Consider the following 14,308-nt stretch of genomic DNA (forward strand, 5'->3'; position numbering starts at 1 on the left):
CAAATTACTCAAAGTGGAGATATTTTACTGTGGTCATATAAAATGGCCATTATCCATCATACAAGTAGGTGCATATTTAATTGCCGCGCCGGACCTATTCAATTAGGTGGGGATTCCTCACGAGCGAATCGGAGACCCCGCAGTTGGACTTTACCTCGCAGCTTAACACCAACACCCCTAATCCACTAGCCTCCCTCCACACTGCCAATAAAAAGAAAAAAAAAAAAAAACACAGGCCATCGCCCAAGAATATTCTGTGAGCCCTACGACCAATACACACCTGCCCCTCTCTCATTAAAAACCATTCCCCAGGTTTTAAATCATTAAAAGTCATACCTCAAATCTGTCTCCCCCTGCTTATTAAAAAAATATGCTTAACATTCACTCAGACCCAAGATCTATGGGACAACCCATCCATACTACACACTGTAGGGACGGCCGTCAATTATAGATGATGGAGGTTCGATAGACATTGACGGCAGAGATCGGCCAATTTTTTTAATTCACTTTGCTAGTGCATGGAGTTTAGCCTTGACCTCCCATCGCGCCAATTAGCAGTGCCCCTTTACTTTGATAGCATAGCATTGATGCCCATCAACTGGGGGCAAACCGTTGACAGTGAACAATAAAGTGCCAATGGCACCATGAGTGAACCATTCGATAACCATCCTTAACATACAGTACTCAACTGTGCAGCTTTCTGAACTCTGGATGATGGCTGGAGCTATCCACCAATCAGTGTGTGGAGACATACCACCACTTTGGCCCGTAATCAATTAGAAGCGAAAAGTCCGTTGCCGGACTTCTGTCATCGCTGGTTTTGACGGCGAAAAAGTATACCGCTCATGCCCGCTTATCCCCGTATTCAATTCCAAATCGACGAAACGGGACCCGGCGAAACTGAAATCAGCGAAAAGTTCTATCATTTTTGAGGAAATTAGCCTTGCACCCCCCAAAAGATGCTTGGACATAAGGGATCACTCTGGAAACCCCCGAATAGCCCTGCTGTAGGTATTTGGTGTTTTTAAATGGTCTCAGCCCGAGCTATATAGGGTTTTAAATATTGAAAGCGAAAAGACGACTCATTGTTGGGGGTACTCTTATGCTGGCCATACACCTACACGACAGCATAGGATCAGATTCATCATACGATTTCACTTTGAATCCCCGGAGCTCCCTGGCAGTCCCGGCAGCATGTTTGTTGTTTTTCTTAGCACAGTATTGGGTATAGAGGGGGAGGAGCTAGCTACCATTCATATTTTTAAAGGTGCCAGCTCCTGGTTAACCCACTTCTATACCCCACTGTACTGAGACTCCAGTGTCCCCTAGTGGATGAAGGAGAGTCATTGAAATGACTTGAATTGTTGCACGATGGATCGCATGAACAAAATAAACGGCACGATCTGCACACAATACGATGGAACATATGGGCTGCACATCTAATCATAAGATCCGATTATAGGAGCTGCGGGAGCGCGCATCGGATCTTATCGTACTAAAATATATACGATTTTCACAAGATCCACCTTATGACTCATCGAAAATCGGGCAAACGGCCCGAAATCGTGCAGGTGTATGGCCAGGATTATAAAGCAGTACAGGATTCTGCGTAATGTTAAAATATAACCTTTATTCTAAAGCCTATAAAATATATGAAGGATTTAAGAAAATCCAAAAGGAGTAATGTATATAAGAATAGTACAAATATTACTCTAACAAAAAACATACATACATTGTATGTATTATACATTGCATAAGTCAGTATGCAGACTCCTATATAAATTAAATTTCAAGAGGGGAAGAAAAAAAAAAAAAAAAAAAAGAAGTGAAAAATGCTTGTTATGCATCAATAAACAATTCACTATTACAAATTAGTCACATCAAAGAAAGAATTTCTCTCTCAGTGAAAGTGAGTGACAATCGGCGAATTTTTAGAAAAGAGAATTATTTTACATATCTGTAATTGATATATGATCAATGAAATATGTGAAAACCAAGTTGGTTTTGATCATATAAACAGCAACAATGTTGCAGTTTAATCCCCACCTTTATATTTCTTGCGTACAGTGTTTAGACAATAATGAAGTATCTTACCACAATAATAATACAGCCATAATATATATAAAAAAAAATAAATAAAAAAAAGCTTTTGCCCAACACTGGAGTGGAAAAAAACATGTAATATCAGTGTATTAGGATTTTCGTACTTACCAATAAATCCCTTTCTCCGATTCCACAGAGGACACTGGAGCCTCAGTACAATGGGGTATAGGAGTGGGTTAACCAGGAGCTGGCACCTTTAAATAAAAAGCTACTGGTAGCTAGCTCCTCTCCCTCTCTATACCCCCCCAAGGTCACTCTAAAAACAACTGCCTGAGAGGAGCTGGAAAATAAGGAAACAGAAAAGCTACATTAATCACATATACATAAGAAACCAAAACATATACATGAAAACAAGAACAATTCAGTCAGACAACTTAAACGCAATCCAGTGTCTGAATCTGTAAAACAGTAACAATGCAGGTAGAACAGCACAGGGTGGGTGTCCAGTGTCCCCTGTGGAAGCGGAGAAAGGGATTTATCGGTAAGTACCAAAATCCTAATTTCTCCTTCATCCACCAGGGGACACTGGAGCCTCAGTACAATGGGGACGTCCCAGAGCTTACATCCCGGGTGGAAGAGCGCTGAGAGCCCTGCAACACCGCACGGCCAAACTCCGAAGCGGAGGCCGCAAAAATATCAAAACGATAGAATCTTAGGAAGGTATGCTTGCCTGCCCAAGTGGCTGCTCTACAAAGCTGGTTTAAGGAAACCCCACGAGCAGCCGCCCATGAAGGACCTACCGAGCGCGTTGAATGCGCCGTAATAGGACCTGGTGGTTGTTTGGAAGCCACCACGTAAGCTTGTCTGATAGTGAAGTGAATCCATCTAGAAATGGTCTGTTTGGAGGCAGGCCAACCTGGACGGGCCACATCAAACCGAATAAACAAAGCATCTTATTTACGGAGGGAGGCAGTCCTGTCAATGTAAATCCTGAGTTCTCTGATTACAACGAAGGATTTTGAATTTGAAGAGTCAGCTTTAAACCCTGGAACCACGATAGGCTGGTTTATATGAAAGGCCGTCACCAATTTGGGGAGAAAAGCCCTTTGAGTACGCAGCTCCGCCCTATCTTCATGGAAAATGAGGTAAGGAGGGCGGCAGGATAAAGAACTGAGTTCTGACACACTCCTTGCTGAAGCGAGTGCTAACAGCAGAACAACCTTCCAGGTTAAGTACTTTATCTCCACTCTCTGTAATGGCTCAAAAGTATGAGACTGGAGGAAAGCCATCACCAAATCTAAATCCCATGGTGCCGTGGGAGGCACAAAAGGGGGTTGAATCCCAACAACTCCTTGGAGAAAAGTCTGTATATCCGGAAGCAAAGCCAATTTTCTTTGAAAGAAAATTGACAACGCAGATACCTGTACCTTTAAAAAAACCAAGACGAAGGCCTGCTGTGAGACCAGCCTGAAGAAAAAGAAGGAGACGTGATACTTTAAAGACTGACGGAGGAGAATTACGTATCTCGCTCCAAGCAACATATGTCTTCCATATGCGGTAGTAATGTTGAGAAGTCACTTCTTTGCTAGCCCGAATCATTGTGGGAATCACACTAGACGGAATACCCTTTTTCCTGAGGACGGCCCTTTCAGTAGCCAGGCTGTCAAACGAAGCTGCCTTAAGTCGTGATAAACAAACGGGCCCTGAAGGAGGTCGTTCTGAAGAGGCAGTGGCCACGGCTCGTCTATTAATAGATTCTGTATCTGGGAGTACCACGCTCGTCTGGGCCAATCTGGTGCTATCAAGAGCACCTTGATCCCTTCTCGCTTGATTCTTTGAAGCAAGCGCGGAATGAGCGGAAACGGAGAGAATAGGTAGATGTAATGAAACTTCCACGGAGCAGTCAGTGCGTCCACTGCAGCTGCCCATGGGTCCCTTGTTCTGGAGTAGTAAACTGGTAATTGGTAGTTTAACATTGACGCTATAAGGTCGGCTTGAGGACAGCCCCACCTCAGAGTTAGTTGCTGGAACACCTGAGGATTGAGCGACCATTCCCCTGGATGAACGTCCTGCCAACTGAGGTAGTCGGCCTCCCAGTTTTCTACTCCTGGGATGAAGATCGCAGAAATCGCTACTGCGAATTCCTCTGCCCAGAACCCTGGTTGCCTCCCTCATGGCGGCTCTGCTTTTTGTGCCGCCCTGCCTGTTTATATACGCCACTGCAGTGGCGTTGTCCAACTGGACTCTGATTGTCTGCCCCTCCAGCAGTGGATGGAGCATAAAATACTGCTCTCAACTCTAGGATATTTATAGGCAGTCTGGCTTCCTGCTGCGTCCAGTGCCCCTGAAAATGCTTTCCCAGAGTCACTGCTCCCCAGCCCCTCAGACTTGCGTCCGTGGTGAGGAGGGTCCTATCCCACACCGCAAACCTTCTTCCCGCCAGCAGGTGGGAAGGGTTCAACCGCCAAATGAGAGATGTTCGAGTCTGAGGCGCCAGGAGAACGAGGTGGAATCCTGACCACTGGGAGAGAAGATCCAGTTGAAAAGGACGGGCGTGAAATCTTGCATACTGAATCGACCTCAAAGGCCGCTACCATCTTCCCAAGAAGGCGGATACAGAGATGTACAGACACGATGTTGTAAGACCAGGTGCACCATGTGCTGAAAAAAAACATTTTGTTGCACTGTGTCCAGTATCATTCCCAGGAATAGTAAACGCTGTGTAGGGATCAGGGAGGACTTCTTGAAATTTAGAATCCAACCGTGTTGCAAGAGGATGCTCTGAGTTAAGTGAATGTCCCTTAACAGCCGAGCTTCCGATGAGGCTTTTATCAAGAGATCGTCTAAGTATGGAAGAATGACGACCCCCTGACCATGCAGCAGGGCCATCATTGCCGCCCTAACTTTTGTGAATACTCTTGGAGCTGACGAAAGACCGAAAGGTAGGGCCTGGAATTGAATATGCGAGTCTAGGACCGCAAAACGAAGGAAGGCCTGATAGGTGGGCCAGATGGGGATGTGGAGATAAGCATCCTCTATGTCTGTCTAAGGACACCAGAAACTTGTTCCTGTCGAGACCCGCTATAGCGGATTGGAGAGATTCCATCTTGAACTTGAAAACTCGAAGATGAGGGTTTAAATCCTTGAGATGGAGTATGGGTCTCATGGAGCTGTCCGGTTTGGGCACCACAAACAGGCTGGAATAAAACCCTTGACCTCTCTGGTGGGTCGGAACAGTCACTATTACCTGAGACAATAACAGCTTTTGTATTGCCTCCTGAATCTCTCCTCGTTTTTCTGCAACCAGAGGTAAACCGGTTTTGAAAAAAAGAAGGAGGCTGGACCCTGAAGTCCAACTTCAGGCCGTGAATAATGATGTCCCTGACCCAGGCGTTGAATATAGAGGGGGAGGAGCTAGCTACCAGTAGTTTTTTATTTAAAGGTGCCAGCTCCCGGTTAACCCACTCCTATACCCCATTGTACTGAGGCTCCAGTGTCCCCTGGTGGATGAAGGAGAAATAGTAGTTGTCAGGAGCATATGTGACACGCATATAAACATATTCTCAAACTATGGTACTGGTTATTAGTAACAGTTATCTCTTATTGTCCCAAAATTCAAACAGTGATATTATTTTCCTGAGTAATGAGGAAAATATTAATTATATCACATTCATATATGACAGGGAGATGCACACATAGGAGTAACTGTAACCATAAGTATCCTTTATAATATGTTTCACAGAGTCACCTAAGGGAAATATGAAGGTTATAATAATTACACCGCGGATTATATTGCATATATCCAAAAAATGGAAAGAATATAATAGTAATAAAGGTGCCCAGATAGGGTCCTCGCTGCCTCTACTATCTCTGTCATATGAAAAATAGAGGACAAAGGATGAGAGGACAGAGAGCCACTGGTAGGAAGTAAATGCACTTCTGCTTTCTAACCGCACAGAGGGCCTGATTCAGAGCGGGACACTCTGAATCAGGGCCCTCCTACATGAAAATGGAGCGCCCATGATGATGGTCGCGATGGTCAAGACCATCGGGCTTGCGACGGAGACCCTGCGGTAGGGTCTCGCTGCCGCAAGCCCTGGAGTGATTTTGGAGTGATTCAGAGCCAAAATCACTCCCACTGACATCACTAGTGATGTCAGTGGGGCCGGCTTCAGATGGTAGGCGTTCCCATGGGAACGCCTCCGTCTGGCAGCCACGCCCCTGGCAGGCCCACCAAAGGGGGCGTGCTGTCAATCAACATCAACAGCACGCCCCCTTTGGTGCGAGACCCGGAGCGATGGAGAGCCCGTCCTGCGCTCGCGAGCGGGTCTGAATGACCCCCAGAGTATGTTCTATTCTGATGTTAGGATTAACATTGCAGAAAAGAATCACAAACGGCAGGCCGATGAGAGAGTACTAGAGGTTATATAGGGTGAGATAGTAGAGACTGTGGTCACATAGTAATAATATATAACTGTAATATTGCGCATACACAGGTTATCCTGATGGTAAATAGTAAAGACACTTGCAATCTCCGAGCCCATTGTGTAAAATTGGACAGAGTGACTGAATTGACATGAAAGAAAACGGCAAATGGTTGTAGCGAAATTACCAAGATTCCTGTAACGTTTTATAAGAGTGCCCCCAACAACGAGTCTTTTCTCTTTCAATATACAGTCAGGTGCATAAATATTGGGACATTGACAGAATTTTCATATTTTGGCCTCTATTCACCACTACAATGGCTTTGAAATGAAATAAACAAGATGTGCTTTAACTGCAGTCTTTCAGATTTAATTTGAGGGTAATTACATCCATATCAGGTGAACGGTGTAGGAATTACAACGGTTTCTATATGTGCCTCCCACGTTTTAAGGGGCCAAAAGTAATGGGACTATCAAATCAAAAGCTATTTCATGGACAGGTGTGGGCTATTCCCTCATTATTTCATTATCAATTAAGCAGGTGAAAGGTCTGGAGTTGATTCTAGGTGTGACATTTGCATTTGGAATCAGTTGCTGTCGACTCTCAATATGAGATCCAAAGAGCTGTCACTATCAGTGAAGCAAGCCATCATTAGGCTGAAAAATCAAAACAAACCCATCAGAGAGATAGCAAAAACATTAGGTGTGGCCAAATCAACTGTTTGGAACATTCTTAAAAAGAAAGAACGCACCGGAGAGCTCAGCAACACCAAAAGACCCGGAAGACCACGGAAAACAACTGTGGTGGATGACAGAAGAATTATTTCCCTGGTGAAGAAAAATCCCTTCACAACAGTTGGCCAAATCAAGAACACTCTCCAGGAGGTAGGTGTATATGTGTCAAAGTCAACAATCAAGAGAAGACTTCACAAGAGTGAATATAGAGGGTTCACCACAAGATGTAAACCATTGGTGAGCCACAAAAACAGGAAGACCAGATTAGAGTTTGCCAAACATCTAAAAAAGCAATTACAGTTCTGGAACAACATCGTATGGACAGATGAGACAAAGATCAACTTGTACCAGAGTGATGGGAAGAGAAGAGTATGGAGAAGGAAAGGAACTGCTCATGATCCAAAACATACCACCTAATCAGTGAAGCATGGTGGTGGTAGTGTCATGGCGTGGGCATGTATGGCTGCCAATGGAACTGGTTCCCTTGTATTTATTGATGATGTGACTGCTGACAAAAGCAGAATGAATTCTGAAGTGTTTCGGGCAATATTATATGCTCATATTCAGTCAAATGCTTCAGAACTCATTGGACGGCGCTTCACAGTGCAGATGGACAATGACCCGAAGCATACTGCAAAAGCATCCAAAGAGTTTAAGGCTAAAAAGTGTAATGTTATGTAATGGCCAAGTCAATCCCCTGACCTGAATCCAATTGAGCATGCATTTCACTTGATGAAGACAAAACTGAAGGGAAAATGCCCCAAGAACAAGCAGGAACTGAAGACATTTGCAGTAGAGGCCTGGCAGAGCATCACCAGGGATGAAACCCAGCGTCTGGTGATGTCTATGCGTTCCAGACTTCAGGCTGTAATTGCCTGCAAAGGATTTGCAACAAAGTATTAAAAAGTGAAAGTTTGATTTAGGATTGTTTAGTTTGTCCCATTACTTTAGGCCCCTTTAAAAAGTGGGAGGCACATATAGACACCGTTGTAATTCCTACACCATTCAACTGATTTGGATGTAATTACCCTCAAATTAAATATGAAAGTCTGCAGTTAAAGCACATCTTGTGGTGGTGAATAGAGGAAAAAATATGAAAATGCTGTCAATATCCCAATATTTATGCACCTGACTATCTACTTGACTCGGGGAAGCACCACCAACCCATTATTTATACACAACTATTGGTGTTTAATTCTACCTCAAGGTGGTTTCGACTATGCAAACATCCCTACTGTAGTTAGTGTTAATAACTTAGGGGTATAATTCTATATTTATCCTGTGCGAGCTCCAAACTTGGTCTCTCTCACTATATAGCGTTTTCACAAAAGTGGTGAAGAATAGCATTTTGGAGGAAAATAAAGTAGTCCCATCAAATTTGGGGTACATGAAAATGGGTACAGTACTAGCATATTTTGGAGTTGCTAATGTAAAGTTTTAAACAAAACAAAAAATCTACCTGCCGCAACTACTTGCAATAAAAAAATAAAAAAAAAACAACACCTGGGCCATACTTGGGGACCCCCTCTGAGTCTATTTTGCAAGTTTGTCCCCCAATTAGTGTTTTTTTTTTCACCCCCCCAAAAAAAGTACTTTTTTGGGTGTCATAAAGGTACTTTTAAAAATAAAAAAATAAAAATTGACACAGATTACCTTTTGGGAACTGTCCAAGGGGTGCAGGGTGGTTTTGGAAAGTCTGCACCTTCTCGCCACCTATTCATAGGCGATATTTTTACGCCAGGTCTGATGCATTGACTTCACGCACCAGCGAAAAGTCGGACTAATTGAATACAGGGATAAATTCAAATCGGCGAAAATGACATCAGCGAAAAAAGTATTGCCGAAACGGACTTTTCGCTTCTAATTGAATACGGCCCTATGTATTGTGATACGACCAGAGCCATCCACCAGCATTTAGCCTAACACAGCTGTACGCTGCAAGTATGCCCAGTCACTTCAATTGTATTTAGAACACAATCAGAGGTTCCCGTCCCCCAGCTACCAGGCATGTGTGTGCAATTGTAGAAGCACAGAAGAGGATCCTACCCTGCTACGAGACGCCCTGCATAGGAGGAGGTCATTACAGGTTCTACAACGCCATCATTAAATTGAGGAAAGAACGTGCATTCCCCAAACCTAAAACTAAACAGCCTGGGGCTGGGCTGGTTGCCACTAAAAGAGAGATCATAGGGTAACAACTGTAATAGCCTGTGGATTGCAGACAACAGAGCAGCATCCATGCCAAGGTATGACCAGTGATACAAAATTTGGAATATAAAAGATAAATTAAACAAAAAGTATAAAAGATACAGATACAAGGCATTGTGAAAGACAAGAGGACAATTTATATCCTATTCATTAATCGGTCTCTGCCCTCTTTGACCTGTTATAGAAAGCAAGGAAAAACTATTTGATAGCAGGAAATAAAAAAATAAAAAAAACTGTTCAAGAGCACAGTGTGAAAGGTAGAAATTATATAATATACATACCACACACACACACACACACACACACACACACACACACACACACACATATGAAGCTTACTTTAACTTGGATCAGTAAAGTGCCCTTCTCACTATCGGCATGTCAGTGACTGAGTGCCAGGCGGAATGTAGCAAGTGCCTGACTAACTATAGAAATACATCAGGGGTGGGCAGCATTTTTTATTTTTTTTTGAAAGTTGATCCCTCTTTATAACAACCCAAGTCGCTGTCATGTATCAAAAGGGAAATAGCATAAATACAGAGACTGCAGGGAAAACTGCTTTGTACGCACATCTCCTGATGTGCTGAAAAGGTATACTGCTGTAACCAAGTACAATACGCAATCCACATGCACGTTTATCTGTTAAACGGTGTCTCATCTATATATATATATATATATATATATATATACACATACATACATACACACACATACACACATACATAGGATCATAGGGCAGTTTACGTACAGACTTATTTTTTATAAACTTAATTCAATCATTTATTGTGCAATTCTATTAAAAACCATTAATGAATACGGCTAGCTGAAGTTGCCTTTGTGCCACAGGGGTTTTAATATCTCAGGAGACAGTCACCTGTAAACTTTAGACCCAATGAAATCTATTTTAGGACACCCAATGCTGCAACAGATTACCAAGCACTACTAAGTGCAATGGCTGAAGATTGGCTTATACACAGATCACAAGGTACCTTAGAAAGCCCCTCAGGAAGAAGGATTTGAGATTTGCAAGGACAACTTATATTCTCTTCCTAACACATCTCACTTTATCATCAACATAACATCCTCCACCCCCTCAGAGTATAGCCTGCTTGTACCACTACAATATATTCTTCATAGAAGACTACTCACCCCTATGTGTTCTTTTCAGTGCGGGCATGAACACCCTACTGCACAGGACGTGGACTGGCCAGCTGCTGTCACTGCTGCAGGCAATGACTCTCAGGACAGAAGTCACATGCAAGGACGGCTACTTCATGCCTAGTAGGCAAAAGGTAACAGAGGAGGCTGGAAGCCAGTGACAGTCTTATCTGGCGAAAGTCACCCCATATGCAGAGGGTGGCATCTGACAATGGCATGAGTAAGAACAAGAAGACGACTGGCAGTGACAGACATTCATTCATGACCCTTGCTTCTCACTGGCAACAGAGAACATTAACCCTTTAAGCGACACCATAAACTTTTAGTGCTTGGCAGAAACACCAGTACCAGTAGTGAGAATAGGTCACCCATTCCATAACCTTTGGAGAAAACATTCTTAAAAAAATAAATAAAATAATAATTTTAAAGATCTAATTTTATTTATCTCTGTTGATTATCATGACGATTTCTAGTTATAATTAAATATCCTTAAAGTAGATAAAACTCATTGCATCTCCCTGCAAGAATAAAGCAAAGTGGATTTCGTGTAATATATGATCACTAGTTTAGAACATAGGTTACAGTAGTTATTAGTGTATGAACATTACTACATTCCAAACAAGTACTTTATCTTTGCTGTACACATGAAGGTCATTTAGAAACAAGGTAAACATCACAGTCATTCTGTAATTCAATCCAACTTCCATAAATGCCAAATGTCCTCAGTTTTCTAGAAGCATTCCTAGATTTCAGTGGTTTGCACTTGGAAATGTTGAAGGTCAATATTTATTGAACGAGTATTTAAAATGTACCAGTTCTGCGGCAAAACATCCCCAGAAAATGTAAAGTGTGTGTGTGTAAACATAAAATACACACACACTAGCTGTTACCGGAGGCTTCGCCCACAATGAAATCACTCCTGAGTCCTGCCAACATTTTTATTTGAGGTGTTCTAGTTGGATTGTGTTGTATAGGGGCCCGGTCAGAAGAGTGGCCCATGTGACCGTAGGGAATATTTTTAGCATGACTGAGCTAATGAAACCTTTGATCATTGATGGATCAATGTACACAAACTTTGTCTAAGGCACAAATTATTACAAATATTGTATACAATTACCTTCAGGCTGTGTGTATATGAAACAAATTAATTTCATGTATGTACACAAACTTTGTCTAAGGCACAAATTATTACAAATATTGTACACAATTACCTTCAGGCTGTGTGTATAAGGTGTATATGAAACAAATTAATTTCATGTATGTACACAAACTTTGTCTAAGGCACAAATTATTACAAATATTGTACACAATTACCTTCAGGCTGTGTGTATAAGGTGCATATGAAACAAATTAATTTCATGTATGTACACAAACTTTGTTTGAGCCACAAAATTATTGAATATAATGTATAAAATGACCTGCAGGCTGTGTGTATAAGGTGTATATAACACATAAATGCATTCGGTGTGTATATTTGGGTCCTATTCCCAAGATATTTCATTATGATATGCAATTATTCCAAAATACGGAATATTCCGTTATCCAAAATACCCCGGGTCCCAAGCATTTTGGATATGGGAGACTCAACATAATATAAATAATATAATATATATATATATATATATATATATATATATATATATATATACATACATACATACATACATATACACACACACAATTATATCAGTGCACCTTCATGTCAGCTGTATAGTAATATTTTAAGACCAGATATTTCGCTGAGCCCAATTAAGTCCCAATATCACATATGTGAGTCAGTAGCACTCAGGTCCTGGGAATATAATGGATCGCTGACATCTGTAACTAAAGGAAACACAAAACGGGGCGCTGTATTGCATGAATTGTTTTAACAAAAATACAAGTTTAAAACATAGGGCACTTTGCATGTGTTGCTCGTACCAAGTAGTTAAACACTGTGGACTGGGTACCACATGATATATACTGTACCACCGTGGCAAGCGCCAACACATCAGCCGTCTATTCGGGACCTTCAACCCGTGCCGCCGGTCAGCATCACCCGGAGCAGCACGCAGAGGACCGGAACTCCATGCCGAGAGGAGGAAGAAAGAGTGCGATAGCGTCAGTCAGGCTCCGCCCTAGCGAGTTTTAGTACACTTAGGCCGTATTCAATTGCCGGTGAAAATTCCCAGACTGACAGTCATTTCCAGTTTTGCCCCCTGAAAAGTATCGTGCTCGTCACCGCGATTCGCCCTATTCAATTGTAAAGGACGAGAGAACGCGTCCCGGCGAAACTTAGATCGGCGAAAAGTCCTCTCAGATTTAAGGAAATCAGCCTGACACCCCTCAACAGATGCACTGACATGAGGTATCACTATGGATACCCCCGAATAGCCCTGCTGAATGTATTTGGGGTACTTAAATGGTCTTAATAGGTGTTAGTTAGCGTATTTGCATATGGGGTGAAGAATAGCATTTAGCAATATCTTTTTCTCAAAATAACTAGTCCCAGCAAATTTGGGGTACCTGAAAATGGGGGCTAGCATATTTAAAAATCATGGAAAAACCACCTGCCGCAAACACCTGCAAAGAAAAAAAAAAAAAAAAAAAACACCTGGGGATCCCCCTGGAGTCTATTTTGCTAGATTTTGTTTGTCCCCCACTTTTTTGCCCCCAAAACAAAAATATGAGATATGGTAAGAACTTACCCTTGTTATCTCTATTTCTACGAAGTCCATAGGGTTCCACAGGATACCTTGGGGTATAGGTGTGACGTCAGTCGCAGGGCACCAAAGAGTTAAGCTTTCAGCCTCCCAGGATGCACTAGGTCCCCCTCCTATACCCCGCCCCCAGGCCAAGGCACCTCAGTTAGTTACCAAGCCATAGGCCGGAGGAGGAGAAGGAAGAGAGAGAACAAAGATCTGGACACATACAAGAATCACATTCTCACCAGAGGGAGACGGAAAACCGGTGACCAGAGCAAAGCCCATCTGCAGCACAGGTGCGACAGGGCGGGAGTCCTGTGGAACCCTATGGACTTCGTAGAAATAGAGATAACAAGGGTAAGTTCTTACCATATCTCATATTTTCTACTTCAGGGTCCATAGGGTATCCACAGGATACCTTGGGGATGTCCCAAAGCAGTATCCTTTAAGGGTGGGGACGCTCCTGTGCAGAAAGGAGAATCCGCCGCCCGAAGGAAGCATCCTGAGAGGCGAAGGTGTCAAACCTGTAATACCTCACGAAGGTATGGACAGAAGACCACGTAGCAGCCTTGCAGATCTGAACTGCCGAGGCACCACGTCAAGCTGCCCACGAAGGACCCACAGACCTAGTGGAATGAGCCTTCAGAGAAGGAGGGACCGGTAGGCCTTCATGAAGATAAGCTTCAGAAATAGCCATACGGATCCAGGCTGCCAAAGTTTGCTTTGAAGCAGGCCAACCCTTTTTACAGAAGCCATAGAGGACAACAAAGCGTCCGACTTCCTAAACAAAGAAGTGCGGTCCACATAAGTCCTTAAGGCCCGCACAACATCCAAAGAGGCCTCACCCACGGAAAGACCCGGTGAGTTAAAGGCCGGAACAACTATTTCCTCGTTAACCTGAAACTGGGAAACAACTTTGGGGAGAAACTCGGGCCGAGTGCGGAGCACTGCCCTGTTCCCATGAAAAAACCAAGAAAGGGGGTCTACAAGAAAGAGCCCCTAACTCAGAAACACGTCTGGCTGAAGCAACGGCCAGAAGGAAAACAGTCTTAGCTG

General features: G+C 43.0%; 1 protein-coding gene across 4 annotated transcripts in view; it reads right to left on the reverse strand.

Annotated features, from left to right (window-relative positions):
* The window catches only part of ACSL1 (acyl-CoA synthetase long chain family member 1), a 98,020-nt gene that overhangs the window by 69,022 nt on the left and 14,690 nt on the right, over nt 1–14,308 (reverse strand). Inside the window, exon 1 of one of the 4 annotated variants that reach the window (XM_088447000.1) lies at nt 2,212–2,362. The exons of the other annotated variants lie outside the window; for them this stretch is intronic. The gene's annotated coding sequence lies outside the window, so the exon portion shown is untranslated. Of the gene's footprint in view, nt 1–2,211; nt 2,363–14,308 lie in introns of those variants that run through there. 4 annotated transcript variants of the gene reach the window in all.

The sequence above is a fragment of the Taudactylus pleione genome, unplaced genomic scaffold, assembly GCF_031769625.1.
Source record: "Taudactylus pleione unplaced genomic scaffold, aTauple2 ptg000408l, whole genome shotgun sequence".
Classification (NCBI taxonomy): domain Eukaryota; kingdom Metazoa; phylum Chordata; class Amphibia; order Anura; family Myobatrachidae; genus Taudactylus; species Taudactylus pleione.